The 20,502-nt window shown below is 32.4% G+C and overlaps 1 protein-coding gene across 6 annotated transcripts in view; it reads left to right on the forward strand.

The window, feature by feature from the left end:
- The window catches only part of AKAP19 (A-kinase anchoring protein 19), a 120,458-nt gene that overhangs the window by 21,035 nt on the left and 78,921 nt on the right, over positions 1 to 20,502 (forward strand). For 4 of the 6 annotated variants that reach the window (XM_077154462.1, XM_077154461.1, XM_077154458.1 and 1 more), the window contains exon 2: positions 549 to 754. The exons of the other annotated variants lie outside the window; for them this stretch is intronic. The gene's annotated coding sequence lies outside the window, so the exon portion shown is untranslated. The remainder of the gene's footprint in view (positions 1 to 548; positions 755 to 20,502) is intronic. 6 annotated transcript variants of the gene reach the window in all.

Consider the following 20,502-nt stretch of genomic DNA (forward strand, 5'->3'; position numbering starts at 1 on the left):
TTTAATGTAGTCAAAGTTTTTCAGTTTTTGTTATCAAATCATCCTTGTTTGTAACCCTTTAATTTTTAGTTAATTTATACTAACTTTCCTTTTATATAATTTAATTTTACCTGCAAAATGTTACCTGTACTTTTTGTTTATTTGCGTCTCACAAATCCTTACTTCCTGGCAAAGCTTGGTATTTGAGTGTGGAGTATTCTGTATATAGTAAAATCAGACTTTGTACTTTAATAAGGATTACAGAAATGTATTACCATTAGCTTTTAAATTGCCTCTTCACTTTAAGTCTCCCACATTAATTCAAGTGTATTTTTAGGAAATGTCTTAATTCTCTCAAGTTTACATGATTCTAAATTTTGAAGTATAGGAATGCATAACACTACCCAAGTGCAGATAACTCACGATTACAAGACTTACCACAATTAATTGACTGGGGGAAGTCCATCTCTGTCCGTGGAATGATGCCCTCTACATAATGTAGGAGATTTTTTGTCTCCAGTGTCATTATAATGAAACTATCTTGGATTCTCTTATACTCTTTCAAACAGATTTCTACAGATGAATTTGAACTTGATCCAAATGGGGTGAACCAAGAAATCAGCCGCACTGTATTCAATGCAGAAATCAATGCTGAAATAGGAAATTATCTGAGAACTTTTTCTTTCCCTACCACTCTATCTATGGAAAGAGTTTGGGATTTTTGTTGGGAAGCCTATCACACAAAGAACATGGTGGCTGAAATGACATTCTAAAGGTAATTTATGCTTAAATAAAATTTCCCAGGACATAATGCCTTTCTATAAATCCATGAATGTAATACTAAGGGAAACAAAATAAATCTCCCCGCACATACACAAACACACATAATGAGATTTTGGACAAAGGAAGCAAATTCATTAAACAGCATGACAGGTCTCAAAGATAAAATTTTCATCAGATTACTTATATAAAGTTATAAAAAAACAACATGAAATAGCATATTCATCCTTAAATTTTTTTTAAATCACTAATATCCTTAAATTCATATGTGTTAATTATTTGAGAAGTAAAGTAATATATTGAAAGTGAGGATGCATTGTATACCTGCAAACTATCATTATAGAGTTAAAATTTTATGAGAAGAAAATTGTATTATATATATGTATAAAATATTATAGTGATGTAAGAGTATCCTTTACAGTGTTCTTGAGAAACAGCTAAATCCTTGAATAGTACCTTGATTCTTACATGAGAGAAACCTACAAGGTTTATGTTTCAGATCTGAAAGAGCTATTTTATGTGGCATTCTAAATATAACAAAAGAAATATAAAGAATACTGTTCTATTTTATGTCATTCTCTTACAGGAAAATGTCTTTAGTTGGTGATTAATATTACTTATCATCCATTGTAAAAGCTCCTGGATACATAATTCTTCAGGAAGGGCACATTAGAATAAACTATAGAATTAGGATTTGATCTAAGAAAAGATAAAGTGAATAGATTTGGCCCACAAAATCACAGATTCTAAGAGAGGAAGAATGGAAGGAAAAAGAGGAAAAATGAGTAGTTTTTAACCTAAAATAATAGACATAAATAAACATGAAAAGAACTGGCATGCTCCTTTTATTTATTTATTTCTTACTTATAGGTTTAAATAGACTATAGCTGGCTGGAAAGAGAATATACACACTCACCACCACCATCCCACACACCCACACACAACTTTCTGTTGTATTTGATGGACACACGGGAAGTCAGCTGGCCACATATCTCAGCAAATCCCAGTGCAGCTTCCCTTGGCCCCCAGAGCTCCCCAAAAGGGATATGGAGCCATTAATGCTATATGCCCAAGATAAGATCTTTCTAGATCTGAGAAACTTAATTTTATACTGCACTTTTTATACTGTGGACATATATCACTATTTGGAAATAGCTTAAACAATATATATCCTTACTGGAAAAAATAGTTAAGACATTTGGGACTCTCTGGTTCTCCAGTCAAACATGGCATTTGCATGCTCATAAAGAGGGAAAAAAATGGAAGAATGTCCAGGTTTTGATGAATGGTGTCCTGACTCCAGCCTTCTGGGATCTGGGAAAGCTTTTTTCTGCCCACTTTTTCCTTCTGCAACCCCATACCTCCAAATTACTACCCAGAGCAATAAGCCAATAGGACATAGAGAAGAAAATAGTGAATTTATGGATGATAAAGCTTGGACAAGCTCAATATTTGTGCAGATTTGAGAGAGGTGCAACTTGTAGAGCCATCAAAATGTAGCTCTTATATAACCACGAAACAAAAATACACACCAAAATAAAAGTACCATAAATTTTTTGGCCATTGAAGATCTGCAAGAAGAAATTATATTCAAATATTATATTAGAACATCAGTATTCTGAATCTAAATCTATGTAAAGCTTTATCAAGAAAACAAAGCTTATTGCCATTGGAATTATTTGAACATCAGGTTAGAATAACTTGTTTTTAAGCAGATCAATAACATTTTTGTTTTCTATCCTTTTCATTCAATCCTTCTCTAGCCATTCCACCGATAGATCAAGGTGGTCTTACGTAATGTTTCCCGAGGCATGCCGTACACGCTGCTGGTGGTGCATGAGATGATGGTTTTACATGGTCCATGTTAATTACCTTTAAGTGGATTAGAAACAATATATTATGAAACACTTAGATATAAAATTTAAATAAATGGATTTAGGCAAAATCAAATGAGTTAATTGAGTAAATTATTAAAGAAATAGAAGTTGGAGTCGTACACAGAGAGGAAAATGTGAAAGTGATACTCAAAGTAGAAAATACTGCTTTAGGTTGTAAGGAAAGAGAACTCTTATTCTTAATATAAATTAGTGTTTTTATCTTTTTTCTCCAGTGGAGCCAATGTCCCTTTAAGAAGAAAAGTGGAATACCAATTTGCATTGGGATTTTAGAGAATAATATTTAGAGATTCCACAATCCTTATTAAAAGAAACTGGTAATAAAAAAAAAAACCCACTGAGATGTCTAAAAATAAACCAGTCTTTTGTACCGAAGGATAAGAAGTTTAGAGTTTAACATATTGGCAGTTAGTTATTTCTAAATATAAAAGATATGATCTGGGAAAGATATTTAAATAAATTTGGTAGAAACTATGAACTAGATTTATCTAAAAACTATACCTCTTGAAAGCTATGTTTAAAATTCTTGCAAGTTGCTAAATGAAAACAGGATTCATGAACATTTTAAAATAAGTTTTTATTTTTAAATTACAAATAATGAATCAATTTACTTGTAAAACAAGAACATTACAGCTAAAGCTAAAGTTCTCTTGACATCTCTGATGTGCCTGTTCCCTCCTGCCCACTCAGAAACCACTATTAGGATTTGGCCTTGTCTTCTTCCTGAGTTCTTTTTGTACTTCAACATCATGTGCGTACCCATAGAAAATACCTAAATACTGATTTCTCACAATCATATGTTGCTTTTAAACCAGCACTCCATGATATTCCATTATATGAAAATACTACATTTTACTTATCAATTCCACTAAAATGAGTATTTGGACCATTTGAAATTTTTTTCTTTTACAAACAATACTACAAAGAAGATTCATGTACATGTCTTTTTAGACGTATGTGTGATTTTTTTTAATGTAGGTAGGATGTTAGAATAGAATTCTGAATCACAGTGTATTTCCATTTTCAATTTTAATAGATTACTAGAATTCTGAATCACAGTGTATTTCCATTTTCAGTTTTAATAGATTACTGTCAAATTGTGTTCCACAGCAATAATTCTGGTTAATACAACCAACAGCTTGTTTGAGAACAGTTTCTTCACAATTTCACCAAGACTTGATGCTATCAAGCTATTTAATTTTCTTTCAATCTGATGGTGGAACATGGTATATTTTATTTTGTATTTCCCTAATTAGTAGAAAGGCTGAACATTTTCTCATTGTAAAATGTTTCAAATATTTTGTTCACTTTTCTATTGGGTTATTCTTATTTTTTCTTTTTGTCTGGTTACAGTTCTTTATATTTTTTAGATTTTAACCCTTCAACTATTTTTTCTGTTGCAAATATTTTCTCTGTGCCTGTCACTTTTATCTTAACTTTGATAATGGTAAATTTTATCATACAAAAGTTGTAATTTTTGATATTTTTCTTATTGAATGTAGCCTTCACTACCCCAACCCCCAAAGGTCATGAAGATATTCTCTAAAATGTTTTCCTAGAAAGCTTTTAAAATTTTACCTAAGGCCACCTAGAATTATGAGATGGGGATTCATCAGATTTTGCTACATAACCAATCACCCCAAACTTTGTGGCTTAAAAGAAAACAATTTTATTTTGTTTGTGATTCTGCAGGACTCCTACAATCACTGGGAATGCTGCTATCCACATGGTATCTCATCCCCCAGTAGGCTAGCCTGTGCTTTGTACTTGCTGGTCTCAGGGCTCCCAGCAACAAGAAGTAGCAAATTCCAATCTGGTAGCACTTTTCGAGTCTGTTAATATCCCTTTAGTCAAAGCAAGTCATCTCTCCAAGCCTAGAATCAAAAGGTGGAAAACTAGTCATATCCTCTCATTAGAGGAGCAGCAAAGGCACATTGTTGCTGGCACAGGAGGAATGTTTGTGGCCATTTTTGCTGCCATAGATCTAATTTTATTTTTGATCTATGAAGAACCAATTATCCCAACACCATTTATTGAGTAGTATGCCCTTTTCAGATTGATTTGAAATGCTACCTCTAATATTTTCTGAATTCCCATGTAGATGTTTCTAGATTTTCTGCTGTTTCACTGATTGATCAATATGTCTGATTAATCTCATACTTAGTATAGCTTTAAAATAATGGTTTGATATTGGATAGAGTGGAACAACATAATCACTTAAGTGTATATATGAATGCACACAATTATATGTATACATATACAACATACATATATATGAAAAAATCAAACTTACATATAAGATGCAAATATATTACAAATAACTCTGTGTATATTTGTGAACCACTTGAAAGTGTGGTTGCCCCCTCACCCTCAAGTCATTTAATGTGAAATTCCTATAGAAATATTCTTCTGTGTAACCAAAATACAACCATTAACATCGGGATATTACTGCTGCACATTACACCCAACTCCATCCAACTTTTGCCAGTTTTAACAAAAATATTGTCCTACCTTTTTAATTTCCTTCAATCTGAAACAATTCATCTGTCTTTTCTTGACTTCCATGATCTTGACACTTAAAGATTACAGACCAGTTATTTTGTAGACTTTTGTGTTTTTTGTCCCTCCATTTAGGTTTATGTCATGTTTCCTCACAAATTAAAGTTTTGATTTTTTTGCCAGGAATATGACAAAATGATGCCATGCTCTTCTCATTGCATCCTATCAGGTAGCACATAATGTCAATTTGCCCCCATTACTGAAGATGTTAACTCTCATTCTTTGATTAAGATGGTCTCTGCCAAGATTTTTCTCTATAAAGTATTCATCTTCATTTGTAGTTCACAAATATTTTAAGTGTGGGAAGATACTTTGAAATTATGAAATATCCCTTTGCTTATCCAACTTTTTATGTATGTCATGGATTCCTAGCCTCCAAGTTATTCTTTGGAATATAATCATACATTATTATCACTATTTTAATGCCCAGATCGTGCTAGTGGGAGCCCCTTCAAGTTGACTTCTGTATCCTTTTAAAAATGTTCCCAAGATTCTCTAGCATTTCCTCAGCTTTCTGGCACAACAAAAAGTGTCAGCCTATTTTATACTTGCCCTGCCCCAGCCCTGAAATAAGCCATTTTTACAAGGAGAATAGTATTACAGACCAAGTGCTGGGCACTAAATATATGAAAGTGTGTGTGTATTTATGTGTATAAACACGTGCACATCTGTATTTATATTTATATATTTATATATAAATATATATATTTATATATAAATATATATATTTATATATTTATATATATATTTATATATATTTATATATTATTTATTTATATATATATATATATATATATAAAATCATGGGTTTACATGGGTATCTCCAATTTCAGTCCAGCACCATGCAGTTCATTCTAGTTTTCACCCTTTCCGTATTTATAACTTTCTTTTCTGATAGTGAGAAACTTAGCTCCCATTATTTTTAATCTATTATTAGACCAAATTCCTTAGTTTCCCATTGCCATTGTTGCCTCCTTCCCTGTAAAGATTCTTCCACGCCGATACTTCTGTTACCCCACTTCAGCCAGGCCACCCTTCTATTGGTACGCCTCGGGTGCCTACACCCTGCATTCGTGATGAACGTACTTCCACAGTTTTGCATGACATGTAGTAAATGCTGTTTTATAAAGTATGAATTTGAATTTTGCAAACCACAGTGAATGTACTAAATGAAGTCCTTATTAAGGATGCCTGAATGACCACCCACCGAACAGTCCCATATCAACATGTCTTCAGTGTAAAGAATTTAACTAATTTGAAATTTGTATACAGTGAAAATAATTTTTGGTTCTAATGATTGTTGGTAAAAATGGCAATTAATAGTTTTGATGATGAGAAATGAAGCATGGTGTGATGCTATGTTGCAAAACATTGCATATAACCACTTGTGTGCATAGACATTACAGTACTTAAATAAAAATACAGCTTTAAGATAGCTTTTGTTCATATCTGTGATCTCTGTTACTCATTTTATAACTGAATGGTAGAATAACTCAAAAAAAGTATACTTTTTGAAAGTATTTATATAAATATATTATAAGTATATTATATAGTATGTTATATACAAGTATATTATATAAAATAACATTTTAGTTGTCAAAACTACAGGCCTAAGTGAAAAAAATCATAGATCTTTTCAGCTTATTTTCAAATAATTGACCTTTGGATTTCAGGAATGCCCTTGACTTGTTTACTAAGAATTTTAGACATGAATAATCCTCTATTGAAAACATTTGCAATTCTAATTGTTCAAAATTTATAAAGCTTCAAGTATAAGGCCTCAAAATCATGATGATTTGATTTCACTGAGTATCAAGAATTATACGGTCATCATTACATAGTAATCAAGTTTAGAGAGCCCATTTTCATTTCAATCTATATAGAACTGGTTTCAGTATTCACTGTCCATCCATTCTTTGCATAACTTTTATTCTGTGAGAGTGTTTTGTGATATGTATTTCTCCTCATTAGAATATATCCTGGGGCTTATCTAGAGTACAGAAAAAAAGAGAAAATCAACAAATATTTTTAAATGACTGAAATTATTCTTTGGATGACAGGAATTTGTCTTCCAGAATTTCTTGAGAATGGTAGATGTTTGTAAATTCTAAATCTTTGTATATATAAGAAGATCTTTTTATTGCTGTGATAGATGCATATCACCTTGCTTGTTATAAACATATGTATTTTAATTTCTCCTTCTGTAAAAGAAGGATAAGATCTGTTCCTTAATCTACCATTTTCCCAGTGACAAAAATTTAGCAAATTATTTCACTTGTAATTTTTACTTCTTTAATCTATCAAATGAGAGTAATAAAAATATTAATAAATAAATATAGGATTGAGGATTGAATAACACATTTGGAAATTTATGATAGTCTCAAATGTTAGCTGCCATTAACCCCACTGCAACTGCCATTGTCACCACCCAGTGATCACCATACAGACCTTCCCTCATACAGGATTTTGAGACTTCAGGACATGAGGTTCTATTTTAGATAAAATCTTACCCTGTTTCCTGCCTTAACTTCTTCAGTTATTTAAGTTATCAATCAAGATGCTGATAGAACCAGAAGCTTCCCTTTACAGCCTGCACATTACATGATCCTTGGCTTCAGCTTGTTTATCATTTTCCTTCAGTCTTACTTAATATCAAATTTTGCATTTTTATTCAAAATAAAAATTTAATAACTCATAACTTATCTTACTATGCATACAAAGATATCTTGCTTTTAGTTATTTTCTTCTACATGTATAACTATGATTGCATATATAATTTCAATCATAGCATACATATTGTTTATTTAATAAACACCCTTCCTTTTTTTATGTGACTTTATAATTATTTTAGTGAAGGAAAAAACTGTTATGTTACTAATTTATTAAGCCATTCCCATAGTGTTGGATACTCAGGTTCCCCAAATTTTATTTTACACAGTGCTACATTGGGGATATTTCTACATATACCTTCTGCTTCTGCTGAATTATTTCCTAAAAATAATTCTTAAGAGTACAGTTCACTAAAGGATATGGTTCCTAATAGTACCTGTATTACTTTTTGAAAATATTTGTAAAAGTAATTTATTTGAAAAAATGAATAAAATAAAAATATAAAATTGCTATAAACATTCTCGTACATGTCTTTTTGTGGATTTCTTAAAAAGTCTTTTGGTTGATAGAATTGATGTGGTTTTACTTTATAAGATATTGCCAAACAGTTTCCCAGAGTGGCTCTACCATTTTGCACTCCTACTAGCAATATATGAGAGGTTCAGTTGTTCCATATCCTCAGTCACTCTTGGTATTGTCAAGTTTTTGTTTTTGTTTTTTTTAGTTTAATCTAGTCCAGTTGGTGTGAATTAGTATTGTGTATTATTTTAATTTTCATTTCCTTGATGACTAATGATGTCAAGCATCTTTTCATGTTCTTATTGGATATAGGTGTATCTTCTTTGGTTAAGTGTCTGTTACTGATTTTATAATTGGTTCATTTATCTTATTGACTTATAGAAGTTCTTTATATATTCTAGATATAAGTCCCTCAACATTGTGTTTGTGGTAAAAAAAAAAAACACACAACTTAAAAATTTACCATTTGTAAGTGACATTAAATACTTTCATTATGTTGTTTAACTATCACCATTGTTTCCAGAACTTTTTCATCATCCCAAAGAGAAACTCACATCCATTAAGCGATAATTCCCCAGTCTCCTCCACCACCAGCCCCTGAGAATCTCTATTCTAATTTGGTCTCTATGAATTTACCTACTCTAGCTACCTCATAGAAGTGGGATCATATAATATTTGCCCTATTTTGTTGGTTTGTTTCACTGAGCACTCTGTTTTCAAGGTTCATCCACATGGTAATGTGTATCATTTATTTCTAGACTCCTAATTCTATTTCATTGATCTATGTGTCTATCCTTATGCCATTATCACACTCTCTTGATTAAAATTGCTTCGCAGTAAGTTTTTTTCTGTTGGCCACTATTATGACCCTAAGGAGTGTTAAAGTAAAAGCAAGAGCGAGAAAGGGATCAGGGGGTCTAAAGCTTTAGCAGTAAAGACAACAGACAACTTTATTCTTAACTAGTTCCTGCTTATATACTGCAGGGTTTACATGACTAAAAGCATGCATACATTTCGTGATAAAACAGAGTGCCTTCTTTTCAGTATATTACTTCCTACATACAAGAGATAGCTAACTAGATCTTGGGGTTTCAGAAAAAACAAACATTCTCTCCCTCTCAGACTGTCCTCCAATTAAGCAGATAGCAGTCGCCACAGTTTACTGCCGATGCCACTTTGAAGCCAGTCACTCCCAGTAAGTTCCGCAGGTTTTCTGTTAACCCTTGGCTCCTACATTTCGCCCTTTTTATTTTATAAATCGATGTGACTGTGCCTGTCTTAGGTTGCCCTTAAGCGCTGAAGGAAGGGTCTTACCCGTCATTGGCTACCCGTCAAGTGCTAAAGCTTATTTAGGGGAGGAGTTCAAAGCCTTTACAAACAATACTTTGAGAGCTTGTGTTTGTTTATGAGTAGAAGATATGACAGATAGCAAACGGTGCTTCAGGACACTTAAGAGAAAAAGAAATAGTAAGAAAAGTAAAATTCCTATTCCCAATGTTGTCAAAAAATGAGAAGATTTCCACCAATAAACAGGATTAAGATTTTTTAGCTCTTGGGTAAGTGATTTCTTTAACATCATCTCCATCAGTTATATGTCAATTACTTTGAGATATTTCTGAAACCCGCTTTTGTAATTTTAAAATATCAAGACTTAAACTATCTGCATGTCCCAAAAGATGCCTTTTTACCCTTTCCTATTCTATTTCAGAATGATTATATCTTAAAGGGGTAATACAAAAATTGCTCACATTCCAGTCACATCTTAAATTTCCTAAAAAATTTAAATTATACATTTGATCTCCAATATGAACCAATGCTATCTCTGTTATTAATTTGCTCATCAATATGAGATAGACTATGCCACAGTTTACTGGCATTTTTATGCCATTTTCTAACATAATACTGTGTCTGTATAGTTTGATGCAGTGCAGTTCCAGTGACCACAGTCATTGTGATAATTCCAATGATTTCAATAAAAGCTGCAATAATGAATCCAATTAGTCTCTTAGTCCTTTTCAGATATTCTTTTGCCAAATGGATCAGGACTTGTGTTTCTGGAGAGGATTACCAGGATCTTGACATCTGCACCAGCAGCATACCTCTTCTTCTCCTTGCTGCTACAATAGTCTCATTTTCCTGCAACATAAATGCTTGGAAACAAGTGAATAGAAAACAATTATCACAATTAAAAGTTTGATTTCTTATATGCATATGACCTTTAACAAATACATATGGATCTTTAGTACATATTTGCAGATAATGTTTATGGCTGCTATTTAAAAGGAAGTTATAGTTACTAGAATTTGCTATAAAAATTTATCCCAGTCCTAGGAAAATTTTCCATAAATTTCTCTGATTAATGTTATATTTATCATCCCATGGATTTGGCACAAAGCATCCTCTATGTATTAAACTCTTATTTAGCTTTCCTGTCCATATAGTCTCAGTTATCTTCGAGTTAGAGATGGGAGGCCCCACAGGGCCGCATCTCTTACAATTCCATAGGAATCATTAATTATGATAACTGCTCAGTCCATATAACATAACTGCCATCCATTCCAACTTTCTTTCCCAGCTAACAGGCAAGTATTACTGGATTCCATAGAGTTAAAAGAGGGATATACATATAAGTAATTATGAGAATCATTTTTTATCTTAAACCATGTAGTTTGATTACTTATTGTCATACATGGTAATTCATTACCTAGACATATGGGTCTTTCTAAAAATGGAAGAGTTAAATTTGACACCGTTATTCTTCTTCCTTAAGTAGTTTTGGAAGTCTTGAATCTACTGGACATGGGAATTCTAAACTGCTATTCAGATATTTTGGTAAAGTTGGATCTGCCCATGTTAGGGCCTGCAGCAGAGGTGGGTTAGGAATATAAGTCCAATAAGTATAATTATGTCCCTGTCCTTCAGCAATTAAAGTTATATGTCCTATAATATACATTACCCATTTGGTTATTTTCGTCAGGGTCGACATGTCTGGGTTTTATTCTTTTCAAGGGAATCCAAACTGATGTTGCCGTCATCTGCAATGACAAGAGCAAATCCCCTACCCCGCACCTTTATCATGCCTGGTTTCCATAGATCATCCTTAACATCTCTCCAATGGATCAGCTGCAGTTGCAGTTCTGTTTGAGTTGTATCACTTTTCTTTTCTAAATTACTAAAATGTTGTTCTGCAGGAGTCTGTGATGAATTATCATAAATGTTTAAAAAATTTAAAGTAAACAGTACTTTTGCTAATTGAGCTTTTGGTGTACTTATTTTCACAGCCTCATCCTCCTGATCTCCCCCTTTTTGTTTTATTAGCATAGACTTCAGTGTCCGGTTTGCTCATTCACTAATTCCTTGCCCAGAGGGATTATGTGGAATTCCTGTAATATGAGTAATATGAAAAGTAGTACAAAATTTATGAAATCACTTTCCTGTATAAGCAGGACCATTGTCCATTTTAATAGATTGAGGGCATCCCATAACAGCAAAAGCATTAAGTAAATGTGATCAAACATGACAAAAACGTTCTCCAGATTGTGCGGTAGCCCAGATGAAATGAGAAAAGGTGTCTATGATAAAATGTACATATTGCATTTTACCAAAATGTAAATATGAGTAACATCCATATGCCATAATTCATTTGATTTTGACCTTGAGGATTAACCCTTGATGCAAATGGGAGTGCATTTAAAGGTCCACATGTTGGACAAGTCCAAACAATGTCCTGAGCTTGCTGTTTAGATAAAGATGGAAATTTCTTTCACAGCCCTTTGCTATTAATATGAGTCAATTTGTGAAATGTTGTAGGATCTTGAATTACCCCACAACAGTATCTGCTTGCTGATTTTGTAATGACAGAGACTTTTAAGTATGAGCTCTTATATGCATGATAAAAAGAGGAGTAATTTGACTTTTTACTAATGTTTGTAAATGTAAAAACATTCGGGACAGTTCATCTCTTTCAAACAAATAAGCTGTCTCAATATGAGTAACTGGCAGACAGAATTAGAAACAATATTAAGAGATTGTTGAAAATTTTGCAATTTTTGTTTTCCCTTGGGGTGACATATGCAGCCTGCCCGTTATTATTACCATTCGTAAAGACAGTAATGGCTCTTTGTAGCGGGGAAGCCCGATCTATTTTAGGCAAAATCCATTGCGTTCTTTTTAGAAATTGTGAGCGTTTATTTATTTATTTATTTTAAAATATTTAACAACAAATGAACAAAAACATTTCTAACATATCATTATTCTGTTCTATATATATAATCAGTAATTCACAATATCATCACATAGTTGCATATTCATCATCATGATTAAGAAATTGTAAAACTTTTGACATTGACAAATGATTATTAATTTGTCCGTTAAAATTACTTAATGCTATTTGCTGAGAGGTATTAAAGATAAATAGACTCTGAACCTCTTCCTTTGTGAGATCACACACTATGCGATTAGGATCATTTCCTCTTAATTGATAATATCTTTAGTGACCTTTGGCTAGTAAAGAAATGATTTTTTGCAGATATGTATTTAAATGTTTTTGTCAATTATTTGGTAAAAAAAAATCTATTTTAAAATATTATTTTGCTAAAATAGGCCTGTGGGAGATTGCAAGGTAAAGAAAATAATAAAATCAACAGGTTTTTCTAAATATATTTGAACAAGTTGTCCTTCTTGAATGCGTTGTTCAATTAATTTTAATTCTTGTTAAGCTGCAGCTGTTAACTGCCTTTTGCTTAATAAATCAGAATCTCCTTGTAAAATATCAAACAGATTTTGTAACATGAAGTATTAATAGTGACATATACCCATAGCAAATGACCAGATTTCTTTAAATGAATTCATTGGATTAATTGAAAATGAATGCAGGAATGAGGATTTTTTATAATTGCTTGTGCATTTTTGGTAATTTTAAATTTATTGCATGCAGTTTTTATGATATTTTCCCACAATAGTGGCCAAATTCCAATTTGCTCACATGACTGGGCCCAGTTGGGTCCTCTGGGAACTGGCTAGGGACCAAGAGGAGCTTCCTGAAACCTAGATATCTTTATTTAAGTACACCTTCTTCTGGGGGGATAGCCAATCCTCCCAGCTAGCCTGCACATTTTAACTGTTTTTACCAAGCTCATGTGATAGCAACATCAGTTGCATGTACTGGCAACATCAGGTGAACAGAACAGACTCCACAGGTATATTTTTCCTTGCATTCAGCCCTCAAATCTGATTTGCTCCCAATATAAGCCATGGTTATTTTGGGATAAATTTAGTTTATACGTATGTAGTTTGTATAAACACTGGACAAAGCATTAAGATATTTTGGCTTAAAAGGATTTAGGTATTTATATGATTTGAATATTATTTAGCCAGTAATAGATTTATTTATAGCAATATTACTTAGATTAGTAGATTAAGCCACCTGGGTTAGGGCAAGAAAAGAAACAATTTTTTTTTTGCCAGTATAATGATACCCAGGAGAAAATCAGTATATTTTATACAGATGATGACATGATAAAAGTTAATGTAAGTTATTTTGATAAAACAGACTTTTTGCCTTTTACACTGATTATCTAGAAAATTTTTTTTATCTTTTCATTAAGAGTCCAAGAAAATGTTCTTATTTCAGACTCATTAACTCTTTCTTGATTTTGACCATAATTTCCATTTTTATAAACTCTCAGCAATTATTATATTAGTTCAGGCTTTGTCCTACATTTTTCTCACTTGTAACAGTTATTCATTTCATCTTAGGATAAATCTATTCTCTTTTTCCTATTAATAAAAAAGCATCTTTTAGATTTTTCATCCTTAAATCATTATTTTTAAACAAATATTTTACCACATATAATTATCATCAAAATTAAATTTGTTAAAATAATGTTAAATACTTAAAATACTTTAGTTAATGCATATTTGAAACATCAATATATAGTTTTTAACAAGAATTTTCAGTTTTAAAGTTCTGAAAATATATTTCCTTTTCAAATATGAATAGGAGTTAAACTCTTGGCCAGTTTCTAAATTGCTGTTTGTTGAGGATCTAAATTAACAAAAGGAGATGGGGCTGCCATTCCCATTCATTGTCACAAGATTTTATTTGTAGCATTGGTATAAATTTCAGTAGAATAATTATTTTGATTAAACCAAAGTAACTTAACAGAACACTTTGAGTCAGAACTACAATTCTGAATTGCATACCCCTTAGGGGACCAATCTGTCACAATTCCATAGGAACCATTAATGAGTACTGACTCTTGTTCTGCATTGTTCCTATTGAATATTTTCTGGCTCAGGTGTATGAATTTTTATATAAAGGCAGCTCATTAAGAACAAGCTCAGAAATTAATTTTTTTTCTTGCTCTGCTAAAGGTATGGTAAAGAAGCAATCTTTTAAATCTATCATAATAATAGGAAACATTATAGCCTTGAGGCTGAAACCAATAGCAATGCTTCTGTACTAAAGAAAATAGCTCTAGTGACTCTGAAGTCTTCATCGAGACCCCTGTAGTTTCTAACAATGTTTTCAACACACAAATATACTCCTTCACTCTCCCGCTATGATTTCCCATTACCCTGATGATACAAGGAAATTAAAATTACTTTAAACCTTAAAAGACTTACAGCAATGACCTAGGTCTGTTCCTGTGGCAAATCCTCAGTGTCCGGAGACACTCAATTTCCTTGGATACTTTAACATAAAAGTGGAGTAGTCCCTTCTTAGAGACCCTTTGTGGTCGCCATCTGTTGGCCGCTGCTATGACCCTAAGGAGTGTTAAAGTACAAACAATAGAGAGAAAGGGATCAGGGGGTCTGAAGCTGTAGCAGTAAAGACAACAGACAACTTTATTCTTAACTAGTTCCTGCTTATATACTGCAGGGTTTACATGACTAAAAGCATGCGTACATTTCGTGATAAAACAGAGTGCCTACTTTTCAGTATATTACTTCCTGCATACAAGAGATAGCTAACAAGACCTTGGGGTTTCAGAAAAAACAAACATTCTCTCCCTCGCAGACTGTCCTCCAATTAAGCAGATAGCAGTCTCCACAGTTTACTGCCAAAGCCAGTCACTCCCAATAAATTCTGCAGGTTTTCTATTAATCCTTGGCGCCTACATTTTTTCCCTAAAAGAGAGTTTATTACAGGCATGAAGTAGGAGATCAGATGGTCTATTGGCCCAAAAGTCTGTCTTCCCAAACTTCAGTAATTCTGATAGTTTTATAGTGTCAAAAGGTGGGCAGGTTTTAGGATTATGAGCACGATGGCCTCAGATGATGTAATTAGAAGTGATCTGATTATTGAGCATGTGCAGAGTGATTACATGCTTAGTCACAGAATGTATGTAAGAAAATAGCAGCCTTCATATTATGATGGGTGTGTTTTTAGTATTATAATGAGGTATAGGTGACTTATAAGTTAAAGTTTAAACTACTGCGCATATCAAATGTGCCTGTTTTGGTTAGATCCAGCTTTAATTACCATGATAACTTTGAAGTTGGGGTGGGTTAGCTCTGGGCTGACCCAAGACCCTTCATTAATAAACATTATGGACTGTCTTTGGTGATCACAAGACTCTAAAGTCGAAAAACTGTATAAATGGGTACTGGAGGGGGTCAGTCACAAGGTTCTTACTATCACAAAGGCTCAAGACAGAGGCTATATAATCATTATCAGAGATTAAGGCAGCTGGATTACAGTTGAAAGATGTCAGCTATTTCCCTCTATCTAATATACCAGAAAGTAAAAAGGAATATTTATATAATAATTCAATAATCATAATCGTACTTTAAATTCTAAATTCTCTGTTACAACTCCTCCCTCTTATTTGATAATTTTCTCTCAATCTTGAAGGACATCTGGGTGATGACTCTTCTAACTTCTTCGTGGCTGAAAAGTGGTGTTGTTATAAGGCTAGAGGGATGAAACTGGTTCTTAGAGAGTCCAGCATTTCTAGGTTTCAGAGCTTATCGAGCATTGAACAATCTGGAAGTTTAAAGTCTCTGAAAAACAAACTTAATAAGTAAAATTTTTATGGAGCCCAGGATATGTTTCAGAGTTTTTAGGAATACTGTTGCTATACTGTTGAAGTTTACAATTTCCAGCTGAAACTTGCATAAGATTAACCTCCAGAATGACCTCGCTACTCAATTTGAAATCTCTTAGCTATTGAAATTCTATTTCTTTTCCCCTTTTTGCTGTACTAATCCCATGATGCCAAGGCCAGGCTTACACCCATGGAAGTCATGTCCCACATTGGGGTTATAGGTCAAAGCTTGGCTTAGAGAGAGACCACATTTGAGCAACAGCATAAATTCTTTGGCATTGGGATGATGCTTAGGCATTAATTATAAGTAGTTTCAGTTTAGTCATTACAGAAATAAGTTTCACTGGGGCAAGCCTTTCGATTGAGGTCTTGGCTTATTAAATTGGGAGCTCTTATTGCAAAAATATCAGGAATTCCCCAGGGGGTGGAGTTTAATAGTGCTCCTTTTTCTCCAGTCCTCAAGGGATTTTTGCAAATACTTTCACATTTTCTGCTCAGAATACTCTGAAATGTATCAGGGTATAACATTAACTTATACAGACCATTAAGATTTTATTTCTTATTCTAGGTTCTATATTAAATAAAGCTGAATCCTGGTATTTAAATGTACTGACCAGACAGGTTAAATTAGTGTTCTAGAGAAAGTTTAGATTCTGGACAGAATAAACATTTTTTTCTTTTGTTCTCATACTAAAGTTGGAGTTTGAAAATACAAACAATATTATTATTTTTTACATTGTATATTGATTTACTTAAAGTTTATCCAGATCAGTTTTAGTGACATCTTTAATTGGAGTTTTATTTATTTTTCAGCTTTTTAACAGTTGCTTTATGAAATATTGCTGACTTACTGAGTTGGAGAACTAACTCTGAGCCTCAGGTATCACACAGATACTTAAAGTTCCAGTAACTCCAGGTTATACAAAGAGCAAAGCATTTCGGAATGTAGAAATAACAGTTAGAGTTTACAATTTAAGCCTTAATTTTCTTATAAGTATTTTTAGATGAAACTACTTTCAGAAATAAAAACATTAGGCAGTTGTCATATTGACAAAGGTTTTGTTCTGTTTCACCTTTATAATTTACCAGGTATGTTAATTAACAGATAAAATATAATTTATATATTTGTTCTGCTTCTATTTTAAAGTCTCTTCTTATTCCAGATGAAGCTCTGTCCTATAGCTGACCATATATACTTTTAGAGATGTATTAGAGCAAAGGGATGCAACTGACAAGTAAATTTGGATGTTTCTATGATCTGTAGCTTTTTAAAGAATAACTAAAAGTATGACTAACAGCATCACACCATTGTTTAACATTATACTGATTAGTATTAAGATATAACATGGACAGTGAGACCATTGTCAAGTCTTTGGGAATTTTTATACAATCTTTAAATATATGAATAACACTTTACTCATACAAATTTAGCAAGCAACAGGATAGAAAATCCCTTCTAACCACTGTAATTCTTCCCAGGCACCTCCTATGCAATCGGCTAAACATTTTTAGCACCTTACATTTACAAGGTGAAAGATCAAATTTCTTGAAACAGTTTTTCCCTTAAAAGTGAAGACACGTGTCTTCTGAAATAAAGGATTATACAGCCAACATAAACATTAACAAGGATATTATTCTGATGTGAAAAACTATGTTTTCCACACAGACTACTTGGATGGTTAGGAAAAACTTTTTAAAGCTTTTTATTAAGAGCAGACTAACAATCCACATTATTTTAACAGTTAGAAAACTAAAACTTTAGTTTTTATGAATACCCTGTTTGACACAAATCTTTCTTTTTTGAAATAAAAAGACATATTAAAGTTTGTCAGCATTGCCTATGACAGAATTCACTTCTATAAACAATTTACAACTCTCCATATTCATTTAGGGCTTATAGTTGGCAATGACTACAACAAACAGAATTCACTGTCTCAAACTTTCTACAGCTTTCCATATCCATTCTACCTATAGTTTTTATTTATCTAGACTGCACATAATCAGAGATAAATTTGATAACAAATTCACAAAGCTTTTGAACATGCATTCTTCTTTCCAATACAGTATTCATGAAGGGAAGAAGAAAGAGAGGTACTACAAAATAATGGGAAAAAGAAGAAATTTATGCTTGGGCCAGGCATTTATATACTTGATACTCACAGCACACAAATGATTACTTTAAAATATGCTTGAAATCTCTCAGTTCAATCCAGCTCTACCTTCAACGGCCAGAATAGCTCCAAGTTTAAAATATACTCAGCTTTTCATATTGTAGAGATTTAATCCAGGAAAAAAAAACTCAAATTTTCAACATTATTTATAAGGGCTAAATGATACCAGGAGTATATTAGTTTACAAAATTGAATTATGGCTTTTAACAAACTAGTTCAGAGCTCTATTTATTCAAGTGCCTCTTTCTTAAAATTCTTACAATGTCATTTTTATTTATCTGCTTTTAAATTCTTCTAGTATTTGTATTCTTTTATTACTACTTATACTATGCCCTGGTATAAGTTTATTCTAACTAGAATATAAATTCTTTGAAGCTAAGAATTATGTCTTCCCTATTCATGACAGCATTTACTAATAAAAAGCCACTACAAATTCAAATTCTTCCACATACTGAAGTTACAAATGGTAAAGTAACTAAAAGCCAGATTCTTTTAATAATCACAGTTATTAAAAAATCCACTTTTATTTCTCATGTTAAGTTTTTAAATGAGGACATACGAATCCTCCCACTTTGTTCTTCTTTTTCAGGATTATTTTGGCTATTCTCGGTCCTTTACAATTCTATGTGAATTTTACAATCAGCACACCAGTTCTACAAAGAAGTTAGCTGGAATTCTGATAAGGTTTTCACTGACCTTGTAGGTCAGTTTGGGGAATATTGCTATCTTACAGTGTCAAGTCTTCTAATTGATGAACCTGGCGTGTTTTCAATTATTTAAATCTTCTTTAATTTCTTTCAACAGTGTTTTATAGTTTACATAGTATAAGTTTTGCACATTTAATATTAAATTTATTCCTAAGTATTTTATTCTTTTTTATACTGTTATGAATGGAATTGTTTTCTTAATTTCATTTTCAGATGGTTCATTGCAAGTGTATAGAAATATAATAGAATGTTTTAGTTTGATCTTGTGACTCAAAACCTTGCTGAGCTTATTAGTTTTAATGTCTTTTTAAGTGGATTCCTTAAGATTTTCTCTGTGCCCCCAATTTCCTCTTTGAAAAAATAGGGATAATGATAATCCTATTTAGGACTGTTTAGTTTACTGTTTGTATATATAAACTACATATATGTAAAGTACTCAGTTTACTATTTCATATAGAATAGACACTATATAAGTATCACTCAATATGATTAACATTCTTGATTGATAGCATTCTGGAATACATGGAAAAGCCAGTTGACTGACTTGAAAAATACTAGTGTGAGTTTAAATAACTGAGGAAAGCTTCATGGAGGAAGTGGAATTCTAAAAGTTTTATAGTATAATCAAATTTTGGAATAATTAGAGGCAAAAACATTAAAAGCATTTCAGATGATACAAGGCTTAAAACCAGGAACAAATAAACATGTAGGTATCTATTATGTGTCAGGAATTTTGAGGAAAGCATGTGGTGATTAGAGCAGAGGTTTGTATTAGGCAGATAGGAACTAATGGATACTTTTAATTCCTAACTGAAAAATTTAGCTTCAATTTTGGGAAATAGAAAGCAATTTTTTTTTTGGCAGGAAAGTAGAATAAGGTAATACATGAAAGTATTAAGGGATAGAACAACCTAGAAGAAGAGAGAGTGAAAGGAACAATAAGCAAGATTTAGTGAGTAGATATTGGAGCTTATATAAGGGAGGAGGCAATTATGGATCCAGGATTTTAAGCCTAAAAGAACCTGGAATGTGATGGTGCTTTTGACAAAAATGGGAATATTGGGAGCATAGCTACTTTGAGGTAAAGATAAATTTGCTGTGGGGAGTGTTGGGTTTAGGAGATTGGCAGTACATCCAATAATAAATGATTTGACAGTTGCAGCAGAAAGAGCTTCATCCAGAACAAGGCCAATCATGCTTTTAAATTACTGAACACATTACTCACATTAAA

This window comes from Tamandua tetradactyla, chromosome 3, assembly GCF_023851605.1.
Source record: "Tamandua tetradactyla isolate mTamTet1 chromosome 3, mTamTet1.pri, whole genome shotgun sequence".
In the NCBI taxonomy this organism is placed as follows: Eukaryota; Metazoa; Chordata; class Mammalia; order Pilosa; family Myrmecophagidae; genus Tamandua; species Tamandua tetradactyla.